Here is a 22474-nt window from a genome sequence, read left to right as displayed (position 1 = left end):
CATTACATGCCTTACTTACAAGTAAAATACTAGACCATCAACTTTTTGTTTTATAGTCCAACAACCGCTCAAGAAAATAGATTTCAAACTTGAGAGAAAAAAATATATTGAGTAGGAGTTAAAAATATTGCATTTTTTTTTAGAAAGGACATTTGGTCTAGTGGTATGATTCTCGCTTAAGGTGCGAGAGGTCTCGAGTTCAATTCTTGGAATGCCCCTACTATATTCATTTCTCAAAAGTATAAGGGCATTTGGTCTAGTGGTATGATTCTTGCTTTGGGTGCAAGAGGTCTTGAGTTCGATTCTCGGAATGCCCCTCTAAAAGATAAAAATGACAATTTTGAAAGGAAAAAAAAAACAAAATGAAATAAAAATAGTTTAGTCATCAATGGGGCCTAATCCAAAGGAATGCGTGGCAATGCACAACTTCAACTGATATAAATTTCATATATTGAGGCACGGAAAATATATAGACTAGCAACTAAGAATTATAGATACCTTATAAAGGTATGTGGTTTAAGTGGTATAATTATCCTTTTGGGTGTGAGAGGTCTCAAGTTCGATTCTCAAAATGCCCCCAACAATAGAATAAGTATTCTTTCTAGGAACTTTTCAGTCAAATAGGTCATCACATTTTTAGTCAAATAGGTCACCACAATCCTTAACTTTTCAGTCAAATAGGTCATCACACTCCTTAACTTTTCAGTCAAATAGGTCACCACAATCCTTAACTTTTCAGTCAAATAGGTCATCACACTCCTTAACTTTTCAGTCAAATAGGTCATCACAATCCTTAACTTTTCAGTCAAATAGGTCATCACAATCCTTAACTTTTCAGTCAAATAGGTCATCACAATCCTTAACTTTTCAGTCAAATAGGTCATCACACTCCTTAACTTTTCAGTCAAATAGGTCATCACACTCCTTAACTTTTCAGTCAAATAGGTCATCACAATCCTTAACTTTTCAGTCAAATAGGTCATCACAATCCTTAACTTTTCAGTCAAATAGGTCATCACAATCCTTAACTTTTCAGTCAAATAGGTCATCACAATCCTTAACTTTTCAGTCAAATAGGTCATCACACTCCTTAACTTTTCAGTCAAATAGGTCATCACAATCCTTAACTTTTCAGTCAAATAGGTCATCACAATCCTTAACTTTTCAGTCAAATAAGTCATCACAATCCTTAACTTTTCAGTCAAATAGGTCATCACAATCCTTAACTTTTCAGTCAAATAGGTCATCACACTCCTTAACTTTTCAGTCAAATAGGTCATCACAATCCTTAACTTTTCAGTCAAATAGGTCATCACAATCCTTAACTTTTCAGTCAAATAGGTCATCACAATCCTTAACTTTTCAGTCAAATAGGTCATCACAATCCTTAACTTTTCAGTCAAATAGGTCATCACAATCCTTAACTTTTCAGTCAAATAGGTCATCACAATCCTTAACTTTTCAGTCAAATAGGTCATCACACTCCTTAACTTTTCAGTCAAATAGGTCATCACAATCCTTAACTTTTCAGTCAAATAGGTCATCACAATCCTTAACTTTTCAGTCAAATAGGTCATCACACTCCTTAACTTTTCAGTCAAATAGGTCACCACAATCCTTAACTTTTCAGTCAAATAGGTCATCACACTCCTTAACTTTTCAGTCAAATAGGTCATCACAATCCTTAACTTTTCAGTCAAATAGGTCATCACAATCCTTAACTTTTCAGTCAAATAGGTCATCACAATCCTTAACTTTTCAGTCAAATAGGTCATCACACTCCTTAACTTTTCAGTCAAATAGGTCATCACACTCCTTAACTTTTCAGTCAAATAGGTCATCACAATCCTTAACTTTTCAGTCAAATAGGTCATCACAATCCTTAACTTTTCAGTCAAATAGGTCATCACAATCCTTAACTTTTCAGTCAAATAGGTCATCACAATCCTTAACTTTTCAGTCAAATAGGTCATCACACTCCTTAACTTTTCAGTCAAATAGGTCATCACAATCCTTAACTTTTCAGTCAAATAGGTCATCACAATCCTTAACTTTTCAGTCAAATAAGTCATCACAATCCTTAACTTTTCAGTCAAATAGGTCATCACAATCCTTAACTTTTCAGTCAAATAGGTCATCACACTCCTTAACTTTTCAGTCAAATAGGTCATCACAATCCTTAACTTTTCAGTCAAATAGGTCATCACAATCCTTAACTTTTCAGTCAAATAGGTCATCACAATCCTTAACTTTTCAGTCAAATAGGTCATCACAATCCTTAACTTTTCAGTCAAATAGGTCATCACAATCCTTAACTTTTCAGTCAAATAGGTCATCACACTCCTTAACTTTTCAGTCAAATAGGTCATCACAATCCTTAACTTTTCAGTCAAATAGGTCATCACAATCCTTAACTTTTCAGTCAAATAGGTCATCACAATCCTTAACTTTTCAGTCAAATAGGTCATCACACTCCTTAACTTTTCAGTCAAATAGGTCATCACAATCCTTAACTTTTCAGTCAAATAGGTCATCACAATCCTTAACTTTTCAGTCAAATAGGTCATCACAATCCTTAACTTTTCAGTCAAATAGGTCATCACACTCCTTAACTTTTCAGTCAAATAGGTCATCACACTCCTTAACTTTTCAGTCAAATAGGTCATCACAATCCTTAACTTTTCAGTCAAATAGGTCATCACAATCCTTAACTTTTCAGTCAAATAGGTCATCACAATCCTTAACTTTTCAGTCAAATAGGTCATCACAATCCTTAACTTTTCAGTCAAATAGGTCATCACACTCCTTAACTTTTCAGTCAAATAGGTCATCACAATCCTTAACTTTTCAGTCAAATAGGTCATCACAATCCTTAACTTTTCAGTCAAATAAGTCATCACAATCCTTAACTTTTCAGTCAAATAGGTCATCACAATCCTTAACTTTTCAGTCAAATAGGTCATCACACTCCTTAACTTTTCAGTCAAATAGGTCATCACAATCCTTAACTTTTCAGTCAAATAGGTCATCACAATCCTTAACTTTTCAGTCAAATAGGTCATCACAATCCTTAACTTTTCAGTCAAATAGGTCATCTGTTGTTACAGTCACAATCCTTTCTCTCTATGAACTTTTCTGTCAAATAGGTCATCTGTTGTCACAATCCTTTCTTTCTAGGAACTTTTCAGTCAAATAGGTATCTGTTGTCACAATCCTTTCTTTCTAGGAACTTTTCAGTCAAATAGGTCATCTGTTGTCACAATCCTTTGTTCTATTGTATTCTTTCCAGGAACTTTTCAATCAAATAGGTCATCTGTTATCACAATCCTTTTAAGGAAGATGCGCCGAAATAACCGATGAAGAAGTTTCAGAGAGCCATAGGTTCGAATCCTGTCACCTTGATGTGTTATTCTCAGAGGCCGAAGTGCAAAGCCCCGTAGTCTATCCGTGGTCAGGAAGGCATGCATGTTGTCCACTGTCGTCACATAGGTCATCTGTCGTCACAATCCTTTTAAGAAAGATGCACCCAAATAACCGATGAAGAAGTTTCAGAGAGCCATAGGTTCGAATCCTGTCACCTTGATGTGGTATTCTCAGGGGCCGAAGTGCAAAGCCCCATAGCCTATCCGTGGTCAGGAAGGCAGGCGAACCGCACACACTGAAAAAAAAAAAAGATCTCCTTTTCTATCACACGTAGAATTGTCATTCTTTTGTCTTTTGAAACCCCTTACCTTATCAGTCATCAGGCAGATTTTTGGTATCATATATCGAGATAATTATTATGAAAAAGCTATTCCACTAGTGTGACTTAGATACCCTTTCTTTGTGGTATCGGTCATGCTATTTGAATAGCCTAAAGTCATCATAGCCTCTCCACCGATTCCGAAGACTCCTTCGGCATCAATGTGCTCCAATGAAAGAGATCAGACCCTTTCCTGAACTAGAACCGGGCACAAAATGCCGAGGAGAAAGTCGAAAGCGAGTTCTTTTTGCGTATACGCAATCTCGAAACCCAATTAGCTCAAGAACTGTCTCCTCAACCCTGGCAAGTATGAGTGCTTGGTAAGAGAGAATGTCGACTGAAAAAGACATTCGATTACGGCAACATTCGCAATTACCAAAGTGCACTAAACCTAGTAGAGATCTTCGACCTAACGATAATGGAACTTCAAGCCCATTTAATCAATCCGCTTTGTACCTTATTGTTGACCGAATCGGATGCACTCCAGGCCTAAATTCTCTCTCAGTCACCCGGAGACGAAAGGAAGATCAGATCCGAAGTTTACGAATCGAAGAAAAAGTGGATCTGAGTTCTACACGCTTTCATTTTCAAAAGCTTCGCTTGCCTGCGGTACTTTATTCAGGATGTGCAACAATACGGTCATCTCTCAGCCGTGTATAGAGAATTCCTTGATCATTTCCTTGGCGGATAACACAAATGAAATCGCTTCCCTGACCGCCCATCTTAGGAGTCCATTCTTGTCTTGTTGGTTTGTTGTACTATTCTATACCTCTCTCGATTGATAGAAAGACGTTCGGGAGATGGGAGGGCCTATCGTGAGGGAATTTTCCTTTTCAGGGTAGACAAAGGTAAAGCGGGAGCTGCATATGTCCACTGTGATCAAGGCAGAGCGACTCCATCTTTAAAAGATGTTGGTTTTATCGAAATTGTTAGATCCGCTTTTGTTAAAGAAAAAATAGGAGCTCTTGGTTTGGCCGATGTTGATTCGTATGGCAATGCGGACTCGACTCAGGATGAGGATTTCGCTTTTCATACTGCTGCTATGAGCCGAAAGAGCTGGTAAGCTATCTCGCTAAACGAAAGGAAAAAGCACGTACGCGTTGACCTTGTTACAAGGGGCGGGGGCCAGCTAAAGAAGGTCAGTCGGACTAGGTTAGGATCCTTGATCCGGTTCAACTATGTTCTTCCATGCGAGAATGTATGCGTATCGGTATCCTCTTTCGGACCGGTTGCTTCCTCTTTTTGTTTATACGTTTGGAGAAACCTGCTAAGCCCGCCTTTCTTATCAGGTGTGATTCAATCTTTCAGCTCAAACTTTCCTATCATCCGACGGAAAAGGTAGGAGTACGACTACCTTTTCCTTTTCTTTCTCGAGCCAAGGGATCATTCAGTTTCTACCAAAAAGTTCACTATCTATTAGTTGCCGTAATCGAATGTATTTCTCATTTCACGTTAGCTCCTCCAAGAGTTTCCTGGTCCGTAGTAGACGAAACCTTGGACTTCTATCGGACTTATAGCATTGCCTGGTGAGCTCGCCGTTGAGGGTTGGCCTTACAGGAGATCGAGCAGCCTTTCTTTCCCTACCTGGTATGCTTTTCCGCTTATTGTGCAACTAGCCAACTAGCCAAAGAGAGAGGGAGAGGGATCATGTCAATCAATTTGTATGTGCATTTTGTTCGTCCTGTACTTGCCTGCTTAGCTTTCTTAGCCAACATCTCCGGTTTCTCCCGAACCAAGAGGTCCTGCTTATCCATACCCAAAAGTCACACTTTCAGCCGAAAGACTGATTTTTTTCATAAAGTTGGTTCATAGATCAAGAAAGAATGAAGCTTCTTACAGGGACAGTTATGCGATACGTCTTTTCATACTCGCCTTTTCTTTAACCCTACTATCAACCTAGCCATTCTCGCTTGTTGCTTTAAGGAGTCTCCCCGCTGTAGACTACTCGGATTGGTTCTCGCGTCCCTGTGCCAAAAAGGATGGGCGAGTTTGGTTTGAATGTTCATCGATTGGGTGGATCCATATGCTCCGGGGGTGGGGGGTGAGACAAGGTGTAGCGCAGTCTAGTCAGCGCATCTGTTTTGGGTATGTTGTCCGCTAAAGGTTTTAGGAAAGGGGGTACAAATTTTCTACATAGGTCATCGGTGGTCACAATTCTTTTAATCTGTGGTCACAATCCTTTTAAGGAAGATGCTCCCAAATAATCGGTGAAAATTAGCCTTTAAAGAAGTTTCACAAAGCAAGAAGAGGCAGAAAAGAGAATAGGAGTGAGTCGTGCAAGGAAGAAAGAACTAGTAGGTTTAATTTGGGTTCGTTTGAACTAAAAAATGAACCAAAATTTTTCAAACGAACCCAAATTTAAGACTCACTAGCCCAAAGTCAATATGTGGTAGAAAAAAAAAACCTTCCGTGGCCCAACCCTTATTCGTAGTCCGCATCCAACAATTTCTTTTTCAACCTACACGTATGCTCCAGGCCAAACTCACGTAACTAGTCAGAAGATGCGGCCCACAACTGAACGGAAGACAAGTGTCACAATCGCACTCTTGCGTAGTGAGACAATGATTATGTGACATTTGTTCTAATCCAATGAACAAGTCAACCATGCAAAATTTAGACTAAACAAACAATAGCAGTGTATGCTCGAATCACGTTAGAAGAAATATTTTAGAAAATGTGAGCGAAGAAATACATTCAAAACAATTTCAAATAAAGCAATGTTATAACCTAAAAGTGAAGAAACAACAACTGGTCACGTTCTCCTATGTACATTTTGGGACATTTTAGTCCTGATGGGTGTGATATGATTTTAAGGACTAATCATACACCCCGTATTGGCACAACAATAATAGTAAAGGCCTATCTAAGATGAAAGCAAGTAAAACGTGTTTGGAATGAGCATGCCACCATGAACAACAAATCGTTTACAGGAATAGCTGAGACATCTAACATGCAGCCACAGGCAACATGCCTTGGCCAATCATGACCGCGACATCTGCCCTTACACAATTTGTCAATATCTCTATCAACCGGCTCTTCATAAACTCAACGTTGTAGGATGAGGCTGACTTTAGGTCTCGTGACGCGCTTCTAGCTGATCTCAGTATTGAGGAGTCTTTTCCAACCTACTAGGAGCTATTGAAAATCACTTCACGGTTTGTTAACTCTTCAAGTCTTCTCTGTTGGTGTCTTTCCTACTTTCTTCGCTTGAAACAATTTCTTCTCTGCATGACGTCATACCTCCTGCTTTTACTTGATGTTTTCTTGGTCGGAATAATAATATTTCAAGTTACGTGGACAACAGGGTTAGTCTGTATCCATAGGAGCAATTGGATCCTATATGATGTCTTCCTTATCTTGTGGATAACTTCGACTAGTCCATAGAATTTTCGCACCAGTCTTTGGTTCTTGTTGCTTTGAACTCAAAGTTGATCTAACCTTAACTTATCATAACTCTCTATTTGCTTTGAAATTATCGTGGAAAGTACGGGGATCAATACCTTGCATCTCCAATTGAATCGATTACTAAATATATTATTTCTTTTCAATTTTTTCTTATTTAGGACATAATGAGCCGGGATAGTTTTTCATTTTCAGATGACGAGATGTTTAGGACTTTGTGACATAAGAATTGTGGGGATATAGCTTAGATGGTAGAGCACTCGCTTTGCATGTGAGAGTTATGGGGATTGATACCCTGCATCTCTAGATTTTCTTCATTTTCACTATTATTGATGATGGAAAATTTAGGGTTTTATGATGCAAGAATTGTGGGGATGTAGCTTATGATGGGAAATTTAGGGTTTTATGATGCAAGAATTGTGGGGATGTAGCTTAGATGGTAGAGCTCATTTAGCATGCGAGAGGCAAAGGGATATCCTCATCTCCAAAAGAAACTATTTGTTATTAATATTTTACTTCTATTCAACCTTTCCTTATTTATGACATAATTAGCGGAGATATTTTTTCATTTTCACTAGAATTGATGACGGGACATTTAGGATTTTCTGATATAAGTATTGTGGGAATGTCTTAGATGGTAGATTGCTTGCTTAGCATGCGAGAGGTATGGGGATCGGATCGATACCCCATATCTCCAAAAGAAACTATTCGTTATTACTATTTTATTTCTATTCAATTTTTCCTTATTTATGACATAATGAATAGCGTTATTTTTTTTTATTTTCCTTATTATTGATGACGAGATGTTTAGGATTTTGTGACATAAGAATTTTGAGGATATAGCTTAGATGGTAGAGTGTTTGCATCAAATGTGAGAAGTACTGGTATCGATACCATGCATCAACAAAGGAAAAGATTACTAAATAAATTAGTTCTTTTAAATTTTTCCTTACTTACGACATAATGAGCGGGGATAGTTTTTCATTTTCAATATCATTGATGACCGGAAGTTTAGAGTTTTTTTATGTAAAATCATGGGAATGTAGCATGCGAGAGATACGGGGATCGATACCTCGCATCTCCAAAAGAAACTATTCGTTATTACTATTTTATTTCTATTCAATATTTCCTTATTTATGACATAATGAGTAGCGATATTTTTTCATTTTCACTATTATTCATGATGAGAAGTTTAGGGTTTTGTGACGTAAAAATTGTGGAGATGTAGCTTAGATGGTAGAGCGCACGCTTTGCATGCGAGTTGTACGGGGATTGATAACCCGCATCTCCAAAAGAAAGTATTTAATTTGTTATTATATTTTTTCATTTTCACAATTATCGATGCCTCGCATCACCAAACCAAACTATTTGTTAATATTTTGATATTTTTTTATTTTCACTATTATTGATGATGGGACATTTAAGGTTTTATGATGTAAAAATCAAGGGGATGTAGCTCAGATGGTAGAGCGCTCGCTTAGCATGCGAGAGGTACGGGGATCGATACCCCGCATTTCCAAAAGAGAGAAATTATTTTTTTAAGTATGAGTTAATTTAACATGTTATGTATAAGGTGGGTACGAGAGAAAAAGAAAAGATACTTATATTAAGGATTTATATCATTATTATGGCTATGCCATTTTATAGATAAAAGAGAGTAATGTCCCACGAGCACATATAGAGAGAGGAAAGATACTTATATAAGGATTATTATATGATTATGGCTATGCCATTTTTATAGATAAAAGAGAGTAATGTCCGAGCAGCACATATAGAGAGAGGACTTATTGTAAGTAAAGAAAGCAATCTAGTAGTTATACTGCTACTTATGGAGAGGGAATTTGAAGAATTCCACAAAAGATAAGAGCTTATAGGATGGCGGTAGCGTCCGATGCATATGACGGAACTTCTTCACAATTGCAATATCTGACCAATGAATGTTATTGTCATTTATAGCTTCTATCACAATAATATAAAATTTGGGGTCAAAGCCTATATGGGACTGAAAAGACCATTCACCACTCGCTTGTAAATTAAATTATATCTACCACCTCTGAAATTTTCCACGGCAAACCTTCCAACAACTTGCACTTCTTCATCATTGACATCCTTAATTAGAACTAGATTTTAAGGCAAATCTTCTCCACGACTCACTTTGGAACACTTTTATAGATAGTTTCAACAAACTTACTTTGCTCGTGAATACTTTGGAGTTCAATATTTATAGTTGGAGAACGCTATTCAAATTGATATGGTCGAATCTTACAACAAAGTCTAATTGAGCCTCCCTCTATTAGGAGATAGCTTCGAATCAAATTCTTTAGTTTGGACAATGGTTGCATTGTTTTAGTCAAACAACCAAGACTAATGTATTACCAATAGTATAAACATTTTGTACGTGTATTTTCTCACATATTAACAATTGTATACAAATAATAATTAAATTTATGAGTAGAAGTTTGGATGGAGTTTTATTAAATAGGTAATCTTAAATTATATCTAAAAATATATAAGATTTTTTTTTTTCTTTTTATATACATTTAGGAGAACAAAACAAAGATTCAAAAAGATGTCAGTCATGCCATGTTTTAATTTTTATTCTTTCTTATTTCTCAAAGATTAAAAAAAAAATAAAAAATTGTCCTCTCTCAAATATGGTTCGTTATTTGATTATTTTCTCTGGAGTGAATTTTAAGTGAAACACATTCTCTACCCAAGTAATTGCAAGATGCAAGCTTCACACTAAGAGGAATCAAAGTCCCAAGTATCAACGTCAATTTTTATTCTCCATCTCAACATAAATTAAACTTATTTTCGTGAAGATATCTATTTATAAAAGCAAAATATCTCAGAGTCACAAAAAAAAAAAAAAAAAAAAAAAAAAAAAAAAAAAAGATATAGATACTAGACATAAATATGATACCAAATAGATAGGGTAACATGTCATGCTTAAAAAACTAGGACACCGATATGACAATGATACATTAATTAAAAAGAATACGAAATTAATATTAACTTAATCAACAAAAATTTGTATTTTTTTTTAAATTATAATCCAAATTAATAAAAAATACCATTGAACTTGGCAATTTCTCTATAAAAAATATAATCATAATTAATTTAAAAAAAAATACCGTTGAACACCCCAAAAATGAAGGAAATTATCTCCCATAAGAATAAGCCACTCATGAAAGACCCAAAGGATAGAAAGGAAAAAATTAAAGGATTAAGCCAAAACAAAGGACTTAGTCAAGTCACTCCTGTACCCTAATAAGTGATTTCAAGGAGTTAAAGGCCTTTTGAAAAGGATTGGAAAGGAAAAAGTAAATCAAAAGGGCAAAAAAGTCATTTTATCAATTATCAAGAATCTTTCCAGATTTGTAATTCATTATCTAGAAGGAATCTCAAGATTCAAAAAAAGAGGAAAATGATAAAAAAAAAGGATGAGAAATTTGTAGAAAAATTTTGGATTTATCGAGAAAAATAATAATAAAATATTCGGAAAGTGGCAAATTACCAAAATACTCCTAGAAGAATGGATAATTACAGAAATACCACTCTAATTAGAATAAGAGCATCTACCGTGACCATCCGAGCAAAATCTTTCGAACTCAAATCTCAATCGTCGGATCTCCTACAAAATTTGATATGATCTAGAACGATCACGCACGGATCATCACATCCAACGACTAGTGTTCAAAGCCAAGGTCGGTAAGGCTATGATCGGAGTTGATATCTCCAAAAAATTATCCAGAAAGTTCGATCTCTAAATAACGAAGATTCTGGAGCTCTCAATGTCGGTTTAAGCTCCTCCTATAAAGTCTTAAGTAGGAGAAACAATATGAAATAAGAATCGAGAAAGGTCGATCCCCCAATCGAAGACAATAAATGTTTAGATTATGGGTCTCCTACTCTCAGATTTCTTCCAAATTCGAGAGCAATCCTCCACCATTTCTCTTCAAACTTATTCCTACCGTTTCTCAACAAGATTACCCACAAGTTCTATGAAGGAATAGAGTGCTGAGAGTGCCTAGAAACCATTCCCCCAATTCAATCAGCCATTGAAGAACTTCAAGAAAAACTTGAAAATCCAATCCGAGGATACATGATGATTCGTCGAGCAAGAATGATTCCAATCAGTTTCTGCACCTCCAAGGAATGCTTCCATAGAAGACCACGAAGAAAAATAACCTCGAGAGCGTGCCAAATTGAAGGAAATAGGTTTCGAAATTAAATTGGGGATAAGAGTCAAAATTCCTATCTACGATCTCTTTTCCTTCCATTAAGGATTCCTCTAGCTTCAGAGGAAGAAGTTGAGTAAACTTGATGAAGGAATCGAGAGCTGAAATGTCGTAGAATAAGCTACCCACGTGATCGAAAATCTGGCGTTTCGAGTGAGTTGCATACCGAGAACGATTTCTGGAAATTAAGGTCCTACACTCAAAGACGTTCCTCCGAACCAATTCCTTTAGCCTGAAGATAGGATATGGAAGAGGTTCAATGAAGAAATAGGGCCTTGAAATCCCTAGAATCGGCTACCCAATAAGAAATCCTTTGTTTTATCTCAAGCAATAAATCAGATTTTGGATGAACTTTGGTAGCGAATATCTTAGGCTACGATCCACGAGAAGTTATCAAATAAATCCCTCGCCCTTTCTTGTAACATCCATCTTTAAGTTTCACGAAGAAATCGAGGAGAGAAACGCTGTAATGTGGCTGTACAGGCCGAGTTTCAGATGGCGGCGACGCGAAAAATGCGCATCTTCTTCCTGTTCAGAGGAAGAAAACGATGATACGGCCAGTTCAACTGAACTGTCCACGTCAACTCAAAATTTGACTTTTTCTCGGGTTTTCTCAGTAGATCTTATTTTATGAAATGTTGGATGAATCCTTATCCCGAGAGGTTATATAAGGTAATGAAGTTTGGGAGTTATTAGAAAACTGTAGTTAGCGAAACCAAGATATGGGAGAAAATGCTCATCACGATCCATATAACTTTACCTCCTAGGATAACTAAAGTGGTATCCCTGAAATAATAGATTCCCCAGATGTACCCTTGGTCTCTAATAGATACTACGTGCACAATATCATGCTGGGCTATTCCTAAGAACTTATAAGTTCCAAGCTTGACCCAAGACGTTATGCATAAACCTAGGATCACCAAGAATCCAAGAAAACACCTAGGTTAATGCAAACATCATGCTTAACAAGTTGCTAGGATCCATGCCTGAAGTAACCATTATCTCACTTCACGAAGTGTACCGCGAGGCCCCTATTTCTCTTTAGGTGGGATGCTATGGTATATGTACCATGAGCAGGATTCCATGATGAACTTATTATCTCCCTCACCTAAATGAGATTCCCTGCACCACGATTTGCTAGCAGGATGCCACGATTATGACAACGCCACCTATGCACTCATGGAGAGAAAATTAAGAGTTACTTCGGAAGAGTTTTTCATGGTTAAAATACGATGCATGACATGACAACCTCTAAGGTTTAGTTCCTAAAAACGAAACAAGAAGTCATATCCTAGCTCAAGGCTTAGACATGCTCCAAATTACCAACTATTTTTTGTAAGGTCTATTTTATATGACATGAGAATAAATTCAATTCAAGTTGGTTGGAGCAAGTTCGGAACCTAAAACTCATGCTAGTTATTATGGGTTCAAATGATTATTGGAAGGCATGAAGCGGAGCAAGTTCGAAATAACTCAAGAAAGTTACACCTTATGCCTCAAGAAAATTTGTGTTTTTGTATCGAATGCTAGGTAACACCCTTTTGTTTTAAAATGTCTTGTGTTGTCGTTCCTTATTCTGTGTTTTCGCATCAAGGTCATTTCATAAAGGTCCTACTAGGAGTTGAATCTAGGTCGTTGGATTCAAAGTCCAAAGTACTAACCACTACACCATAGAAATCCCTTATAAAAATTTGTTTTGGAATGGTTTTCCTATTTTATGCAGATTCCACAAGAAGAGAGATCCTATCACGAGTCAAACTCAAGTTATTGGATTCAAAGTTCTAGAGCTGTTTTATCTAACTCGTTGTGATCTTGAGCACCTTTAGAGTGGTTGCAGAAGTATCCCTCCAATGTTGATTGAAGCTCTTGGAGAACATGTAATTTTATATATTTCTTATAGTTAATTTATATATTGTTGTATATTACAAACAAATTGAAATAATACTTTACATCCCAGTCTTTCTTTCTTCCGTGCAAAACTTAACATGAAAACTATATTATTTCAATATTCACTCGAGAAACAAGGGGTGAAAACTATATTATTTCAAACCCTCCATTATTGCTTCTACTTTGCGTGAAAATGCTTCCACTAAATCATGTTGCTAACTAGGTTGTTTGATTTGGTTCAATTCTTGGGTCCACTAGATTGAATCGACCTAGCTCAATTAAACTCTTGATAATATAAAAATCATAAGTTTCTTAAATTACCTTAACTTAAAAGTTTAACCCCTAATTTTTTTTAGAATGTTTAGCTTTGTTTCTAGTTGATCTCTAAATGCTTAGAAGTATCTAATAAGACTTCTATTTAATGAACTTTTCTCTATGAAAGAAGTAAGACTTTAGGTTTATTATTAAGGAATTTCAAATGAGTAATTTGATATATCATAGAGGACAAAAATATTTATTTGTTTCAAATATCTTATGTTGACCATTCTTTTTTGTCAAGTATTTTGAATATTATCATTGTGAATTACTAATGGCATTAGATTGAACCTCATTAATAACAATATCCCAAAACTCAGGTAAAGATGATATCAAAATTAATACTTTAATTTCATATTCAAAATTTATTTCCACTTGACTCGGTTGACATGTAATCATAATAGTCACCCGTGCACAAGTATTTACAACCTTAAAAGGTAGAAATTATAAGGAGTATAAGAGAAGAGTGCTTAAAATAGTTTCAAAATATAGAAAAAAAAAATAGTAGGAATTGGTCAAAGTCAACATCCATTGATCACTTATGGCACAGCACAACACAGATGTGGGTAACATTTTTTTATTTCTCTACTATATTAGGCCCTTTGGTTTATTGGCCTTACAAGATGGAGACATGAAGTTTTCTATGTTTGAAATAAATTTGGTTTGTTTGTTTTCGGGTTAGCATTGGTGATATGGATTCAACTGCTGACCCTTTGCATGTACCCGAAGGACCGATTACAAGAAGCAAGGTTAAGAAGATTCAAGAGGCCTATACATTGCATCTTCAAAAGCTAGCTAGTGTACAGGTTGAAACAAAGTCTTTTGAGCCCAAAAATCTTTATAGCATTAGCATATCAAATCAAGAAGATAATGGAGTGGCTGATATTGGAAAGTAATTAGAAGACTTGCCTTTGGTAGTTGAATTACCCATTAAGGATGGAAAGTAATTAGAAGACTTGCCTTTGGTAGTTGAATTACCAATTAAGGATGGAAAGTAATTAGAAGACTTGTCTTTGTTAGTTGAATTACCAATTAAGGAAATTTATTAATGCCTTATTTGCTTCAATTTTTATTTAATAGCATTTGTAGTTGGTGGCTGAACTTTATTATGTTAGGGTTACCTTTTAGACCTATTTAAAGGCATGTAATACTCATGTTTGGGGGATTTTGGTTGAATACAGAAAAAACCTTTGTTGATACACTTTTGGTGTTATTCTTTTTCAAACCTTGCTTTAGGTTTGATGTTTAAACCGATTCATTGAATTAGTTTTGATCAAGCTAATTCTGGAGTGAATTGTCTTGGTATCTAAGAGTGATCATCATAGATTCCAAGTTCGATCTAAGAGTCATTCATCTTCTAACCAGCTCTTGGTTGGAATCAATCCGTTAAGTTAGCTTTCTCTGTGAGCGTTTTGCAAGGATTCTAGAAGGACCTCTAGCTTTGCAAAAATCAGCATTGTAGGCGCTTATCAATTGGTACCATCAAAACTTATTTATTTCTTTGAAATGTTCGAGTTTACAATTTACATGTTTTCATTTTTCTACTTTGTCTGCCTGCATTTAGAAATGAAGCAAAATTAGTCTGAGGGTTTTAGGAAGATTGTTATAATTCTAATTTTTAACTAAAAAAAAATTAGTCTCGTTGTCACCCTTAAAACTACCCTATAGGTATAATCGACCTATTATCTGTTGGCTTTTTTTCCTTAATCTTTTGATGATAACAAACCTACCTTCAATTATTTACAATTCTCAGTATTTTTGTCCACAGTGTAAGGTTGGGAACAACGATTTCAACGTCTTTTTTGGTTCACTCAAATTAGAGATAAAACGAAGAAGTTCCAGTCAAAACAAATACCCGACGTGATGATGTGGTGCCAAAATTGACACCATGGACCAATCAAATTTAAAACAAGATACCTGACGTGATAATATGGTGAAAAAATTGATGATGTGGTGACAAAATTGACATCATAGACTAGCGGCAAAATTGACATCATAGACGAATCGAAGTATGACATTTATAAATTTGGTAGAGTAACAGGGTGGAGTTTTCAATTACATTTTATAAAAGTTTTCCATTACTTTTAAATTATAAAATCATTTCAATTACATTTATAAAAGTTTTCGGTTACCTTTTAAATGGCAAGAAATTATAAAGATTTCATTTACATTTATGAAAAACTAGTTGTTACTTTTAAATGAAAAAAAAAATTATAATAATTTTATTTATGAAAACGAGTTATTACTTTTAAATGGAAAGAAATTATAATGATTTCATTTAGTTTTAATAAAGATAATTATTTGAATTACAAAATCATTTCAATTTCATTTAGATTTATAAAACTTTTAATTATTTTTAAAATGTTACTCACAGTTTTCATTAACATGTATTACATTTAAATATGTTTATATATATATATATATATATATATATATATATATATAAATGAAACATGTGGTCTATAATTTTTTATGATAAATTTAAAAATAAATAAATATTATTTTTCGTGTTGCACGTTTCGGTTCACGTTTTAGTGGTCCGTATCAATTCCTATTTTTACAACTTGATCGCTATTTAAACTTATCACCTCTTAGTATTTTTCACATCACAACACACAGAACATTTGTTTCCTCGATCTAAATTTTTTTTAAAAAGCCTCCATTGTTGCTCCTTACAAAACTTCCAATTCTATTTTTTTTTATCTTATTCCTGAGAGAGATGTCTATTATTTAAGAGTGTTGTGGTGTGTTTCTATAAGATTTCAGACAATTGTATTGGTTTGATCCTAAGCCGTTGAAAGGATTGAGTTTGCTCTTGAACTCTTAAAAAGAGCGGTATACCGGTTTGATCCTGAGCCGTGGAAAAGATTGAGTTTGCTCTTGAACTCGTAAAAAGAGCGGTGTACCGGTTTGATCCTGAGCCGTGGAAAGGATTGAGTTTTCTCTTGAACTCGTAAAAAGAGCGGTGTACCGGTTTGATCCTGAGCCGTGGAAAGGATTGAGTTTGCTCTTGCAGTCGTAAAAAGAGCGGTGTAGCGGTTGGGCTCTGATCCGAGGAAAGAGTTAGAAAGTTTTATTCAAAGTTTTATTCAAATTCCCACTATAAAACTATGGTGTTATATTTTCTAACCCTTTTCCTATTTAAGTTCTAAATTATTGTTAAGTTTTATTACTATGTGAAAGTTTCATGTCATTTATTCAACAATAAGGGTGTTAGCATGCATTTGGAAATGAACCCATATTTAAAAAATTTAGATAAAATAGAAAAGAATTGTTATCAATGATACTATGTGAAACTAGCCTCAAGATGCTTCCTTAACTCTTAGAGGCGGTAAACCAACGGTTCCTTCACCCAAGACCCATGGCCCAACTCCCAACATGGAAGGGATAATCTAGAGAATCATTCCAAGAACCCTAACGGATTGGTTACAAACTCACATTATCAAGCTCGACAACAAACAATGTCGCCGGCAAATTTAGGAAGACTACATGAAATTACGAATATATCAATGTAGGATTTTTTAATTTACCGATTTTTAAAATGTTAAATTATGTGAAATTACTGGCAAAGAAGAATACCACACTCTTTTCTTAATGTACATGGAATCGGTAATTATTCTTATTTCTTTTCCCTTTAGACACTCGGTGGCCGGGAGTAAATCGAACAAAGTGTCTGTCCATAATAAAAGGGCCCAACCAGATTTGAACTGGTGACCTTTTGATCTGCAATCAAATGCTCTAACATTGAGCTATGGTCCCATTTTGTATGATCTCAACCTTAATGACCCCTTCTACAGATTATCGGTCCAAAAGTAACCCTACCGAATCGACTATGGACCAATTTTGTATAAATTGGTGGATTACCTATCGGGAATTAAACACAGGTCGTTAGATTCAAAGTCGAAAGTGCTAACCACTACACCATAGAACCACTCGTTAAACTTTATTTTGGCAGCGATTTTGATAAGCGTCAACAACGCTGGATTTTTCAAAGCTAGAGGTCGTAGTATGCTTACAGACTTTCACAAGGTGTTTTCAACTTCTTTTATAGGTAATTGAACTTTTGAGTCCATGCAAATGATTGGTTGGATTAGTATGAGTTTAAGAAGACAAGGAGAGAAGAGAGACTTTGTTAGAAACTCACCCATAGGTAATCTCCCAAGATGTTTTCAACTTCTTTTATAGGTAGAATTTTAAAATCAAACCACAACAAAATTTACTTCTATCTAGCAAAATTATTTTTTGTTTGAAACAAGATTATAGATAAATTTAAAATCCAAGAAAACGGATCTGAGTTTGATATTATTTGATTTTGGGTATGGACACAACTAGTTGATTTCTTTTGATTACATTAATGAATGTATGTAGATGTTTAAAGTGTTGATCTTAATGGTTTTTAGAAAATATCAACACATCATCACTATAAACTATCGAAATTTTTTGAAAGGATTGAAAATATCATTCATAATCTTCTGAAATTCGGATGGAGCGTTTTTTAGCCTAAATGACATGATTTTCCCCTCATATTTTCTAATTGGACATTAAATGCTATTTTATATTTGTCCTTTTAAGAAATTAGAATTTTCTGAAATTCCAATTTCATGTCAAATTTTATAAAAACATTTGACTCTAAATTCTTTTTATCAAATCATTTTTGTTTTGGATTGGATATCTTATTTATTCTAAAACCTTATTCAAAGGTTTGTAGTTAATTACTGGTATCAGAATTTCTGGTTTTTTTCACCATGTTGTTAACCTAAAATGTCAGAAATGACCACCTGCTCTATGGAGACCTTATGAGTTTCCTCTACAAAATATCACCTAAAATGTCACAGTATTTAGTGTTTGATACTTTTTGACTTAACCCTAGGGTTCTATTTACGGTGAACTTGTGATTATTTTTGTCAAATTATATATTTGAATACCTAATACATTAAGATATAATATCTTATTTAAATAATATTAAAATGTGGTAGAATATCATAATATATGTTTAATTAATATGAATATCATTCAAATTTCAAATATATATTTTTATTTAATGTTTATGATACACATCAATTATTTTAATATTTAACATATCAAATACGTTAATATGTTTTGATATTATACTTCAAGACTATAGGAACTTTCTCAGAGGACCTGAGAGGTACATCGGCCCACAATGCATCTCATGGACGATGCAAAACTATGGTGGCGCTTGAAGGTGAATTGTATGAAAAACTGATCATGCACCAAAAAATTATGGGAACACAATTGATGGAATTGAAGCAATCGACGCTCCCCTGTATGGGTTTCCAATCAAAGACCTAATGTTTGATGTTGACTCTTTTGAAGAAAGAGCCACGTGATCGAACAACAAGAAACGTGGCAGTATCTCTGAGAACTCTATCACACACATAAAAAAAACGTGTCGAAGACATTACACAAAAAATCTGGCTTTCATCGAGGAGACCCCAGTTTGATTCTCGACAATGAAATTTTATTTTCTTATTACTTTTATTTTATAGTTTCATCTTTTGTCACCAATTATATTTAAACTTTACCTAGGTTTGAGAAGCACTATAATGGATGAGTTCAATAGTATCTTAAACTCAAAAGACTTTTATGAACTTAGATTTGAGAGGCACTATAATGGTCAAGTTCAATAGTACCTTAGATTAAAAAGACTTTTATGAACTTTGAACATTTAATAGTGTTATGTCATAGATATTTTGTTCAATTTGAACAAGTGAGGTTGAGGTCATTCAAATGGTTAATGTGATAATTCGGTCATTTTTAAGGTCTCTTTTGTTGAACGCCATCATGGCTGAGGTGACTGAGATAAGCACCAGAGTGAGTTTGACAAGGAGGGTCGTAGAGAACCACACCCCAAGCCAAGCTCATGTTGGGCTTAACAAATTGAAAATCCAAAAACACAAACCCTTAAATGGGAACCAGGATGCTAAGGAATTAAAAAAACTTTATTTTTGACGTTGAACACTACTTGAAGGTTACAGGAACTTGCTCATAGGACCTAAGAGTTACGTTGGCCACAATGCATCTCATGGACGGTAGCGCTCGAAGGTGGATGATATAAAAAATGGGTCATGCACCATAAACTCATGGGAAGACCGTTGATGGAATCGATGCAATCGACGCTCCCCATGATGGGTTGCCAATTAAAGACCTGACGTTTGATGTTGACTCTTTTGAAGAAAAAGCCACACGATCGAACACCTCGAAATGTCGTGGTAGCTCTAAGAACTCTATTATACGACCTGAGAGTTGAGGGCTACAGGAACTTTCTCATACGACCTGAGAGTTACATTAGCCACAATGCATCTCATGGACGATGCAAAACTATGGTAGTGCTCGAAGGTGAATGGTATAAAAAATGGGTCATGCACCATAAACTCATGGAAAGATCGTTGATGGAATCAGTGCAATCGACGCTCCCCTGGATGGGTTGCCAATCAAAGACCTAATATTTACACCAAAAATCCATTGTCATCCAACAGTCAGGATATCTGGCTTTCACCCAGGAGACCTGGGTTCGATTCCTGGCAATGGAATGTTATTTTCTTATTTCATTTTATTTTACAGTTTCTATCTTTGACTAAAAAGACTTTTTATGAACTTCGTACCTTTGTCAGAGTTATGTTATAGATATTTTGTTCAATTTCAAATGGTTAATGCGATAATCCAACCATTTTCGAGGTCTCTCTTGTTGAACGACATCATGGTTGAGATGAGCAGGTGATTCAAATGGTTAATGCGATAATCCAGTCGTTTTCGAAGTCTCTCTTGTTGAACGACGTCATGGTTGAGATGAGAAGGTGATTCAAATGGTTAATGCGATAATCCAGTCGTTTTCGAGGTCTCTCTTGTTGAACGACGTTATGGTTGAGATGAGCACTCGAGTGAGTTTGACAAGTTGGGCTGTAGAGAACCACACCTCAAGCCAAGTTCATGTGGGCTTAACAAACTTAAAATCCAAGAACACAACCCCATAAATGTAAACCGGGATGCTAAGGAATTAAAAAGCTTTATTTTTTACGTAGAACAATACTTGAAGGTTACTGTTACTTGCTCATAGGACCTAAGAGTTACGTTGGTCGCAATGCATCTCATGGACGATGCAAAACTATGGTGGCGCTCGAAGGTGAATGCTATAAAAAATGGGTCATGCACCATAAACTCATGGGAAGACTATTGATCCAATCGATGCAATCGAAAATCCTTTGGATGGGTTGCCAATCAAAGACCTGATGTTTGATGTTTGATGTTTACCGCTTTGAAGAAAGAGCCACACGATCGAACAGCTCGAAACGTCGCGGTAGTTCTGAGAACTCTATCACACACATGAAAGGACGTGTCGAAGAGTTAGACATTACCCAAAACATCATAGTAAAACTCTTGAGCGATTAGACAAAAGACTTTAGGACAACTACACCAAAAATTCATTGTTGTCCAACGGTTTGGATATTTTGCTTTCACCTAGGAGATTCTGGTTTGATTCTCTGAAATTGAATATTATTTTCTTATTTCTTTTTATTTTATAGTTTCATCTTTTGTCACCAATTATATTTAAACTTTACCTCATTTTGAGAGGCACTTTAATGGTCAAGTTCAATAGTATCTTAGATTAAAGACTTTTATGAAACATCGTACCTATGTTAGTGTTATGTTCTAGATATTTGTTTCAATTTCAACAAGTGGGGTTGAGGTGATTCAAATGGTTAATGCGATAATCCGGCTATTTTCGAGGTCTCTCTTTTTGAACGCCATCATGGTTGAGATGAGCACCCGAGTGAGTTTGACAAGGAGACTCGAATTTAAACTTTACCTACGTTTGAGAGGCACTATAATGGTCAAGTTCAATGGTATTTTAGATTAAAAAAACTTTGTTAGTGTTGTGTTATAGACATTTGGTCAAGTTCAACAAGTGGTGTTGAGGTGATTCAAATGGTTAATGTCACTTTATTTGATTCAAATTGTTAATGTGATAATCCAGTTGAATAGTTACAGGTGCGGTGAACGTGGAGATTAAACACGTGACCTTCAAATCTTTAGTTTGACACTCTCCCAACTTAGCTATCCCTGCTAACATTAAAAATAAAAATTCATAAGTAAAGCTATTTCCAATAATTCATTATATTTTAAAAAGAAATAATAATCAACTAAACTATAAGGTGCAATGAATGCAGATCGAACCAAAACCTTCCAATATTCAATCTAATGCTCTCCCAACTAAGCCATCCCAGATAACATAAAAAGTTATGCGTTGGATAAAAAACGGTATTTCAACTAATTCATTATATTTTAAACATAAATAATCACTAATTTTGGAAAGAATAGTCAAATTATGCAATGTGAACCAAGTGCGGTGAACGTGGATCGAACACGTGACCTTCAGATCTTTAGTCTGACGCTCTCCCAACTGAGCTATCCCCGCAATCATTAGATATAAAAATTCATCAGTAAAGATATTTTCGCTGATTCATTGAGATTTCAAAAGAAATAATGACTAATTTTTTTATTGAATAGTTAGGTTATGCAAATAGAAACAGGTGCGGTGAACGTGGAGATCGAACACGTGACCTTCAAATCTTAAATCTGACGCTCTCCAAACAGAGCTATCCCTGCTAACATTAAAAATGAAAGTTTTTAAGTAAAGGTATTTCTGCTAATTAATTGAAATTTTAGAAAGAAATGCTCACTAATAGTCAAACATTAAAAATGAAAGTTTTTAAGTAAAGATATTTCCGCTAATTAATTTAAATTTTAGAAAGAAATGATCACTAATTTTAGATCGAATAGTCAAATTGTGCAACGTCAACGTGGATCGAACACGAGACCTTCAAATCTTCAATCTAACGCTCTCTCAACTGAACTATCCACACTA

General features: G+C 35.2%; 4 non-coding genes across 4 annotated transcripts; 2 read left to right on the top strand and 2 right to left on the bottom strand.

Annotated features, from left to right (window-relative positions):
• Nucleotides 1-245: 245 nt before the first annotated feature.
• Nucleotides 246-317, top strand: TRNAP-UGG (transfer RNA proline (anticodon UGG)). The gene has a single exon. It is a non-coding gene; the product is annotated as a tRNA-Pro (tRNA).
• Nucleotides 318-8590: 8273 nt separating this feature from the next.
• TRNAA-AGC (transfer RNA alanine (anticodon AGC)) lies at nucleotides 8591-8663 on the top strand. The gene has a single exon. It is a non-coding gene; the product is annotated as a tRNA-Ala (tRNA).
• Nucleotides 8664-17274: 8611 nt separating this feature from the next.
• On the bottom strand, nucleotides 17275-17346 carry TRNAC-GCA (transfer RNA cysteine (anticodon GCA)). The gene has a single exon. It is a non-coding gene; the product is annotated as a tRNA-Cys (tRNA).
• Nucleotides 17347-21951: 4605 nt separating this feature from the next.
• TRNAF-AAA (transfer RNA phenylalanine (anticodon AAA)) lies at nucleotides 21952-22024 on the bottom strand. The gene has a single exon. It is a non-coding gene; the product is annotated as a tRNA-Phe (tRNA).
• Nucleotides 22025-22474: the final 450 nt, after the last annotated feature.

The sequence above is a fragment of the Cucurbita pepo genome, chromosome 16, assembly GCF_057944985.1.
Source record: "Cucurbita pepo subsp. pepo isolate OVF chromosome 16, ASM5794498v1, whole genome shotgun sequence".
Classification (NCBI taxonomy): Eukaryota; Viridiplantae; Streptophyta; class Magnoliopsida; order Cucurbitales; family Cucurbitaceae; genus Cucurbita; species Cucurbita pepo.
Note: the sequence above shows the minus strand (reverse complement) of the source record. Positions and strands in the feature narration are given on the sequence as shown.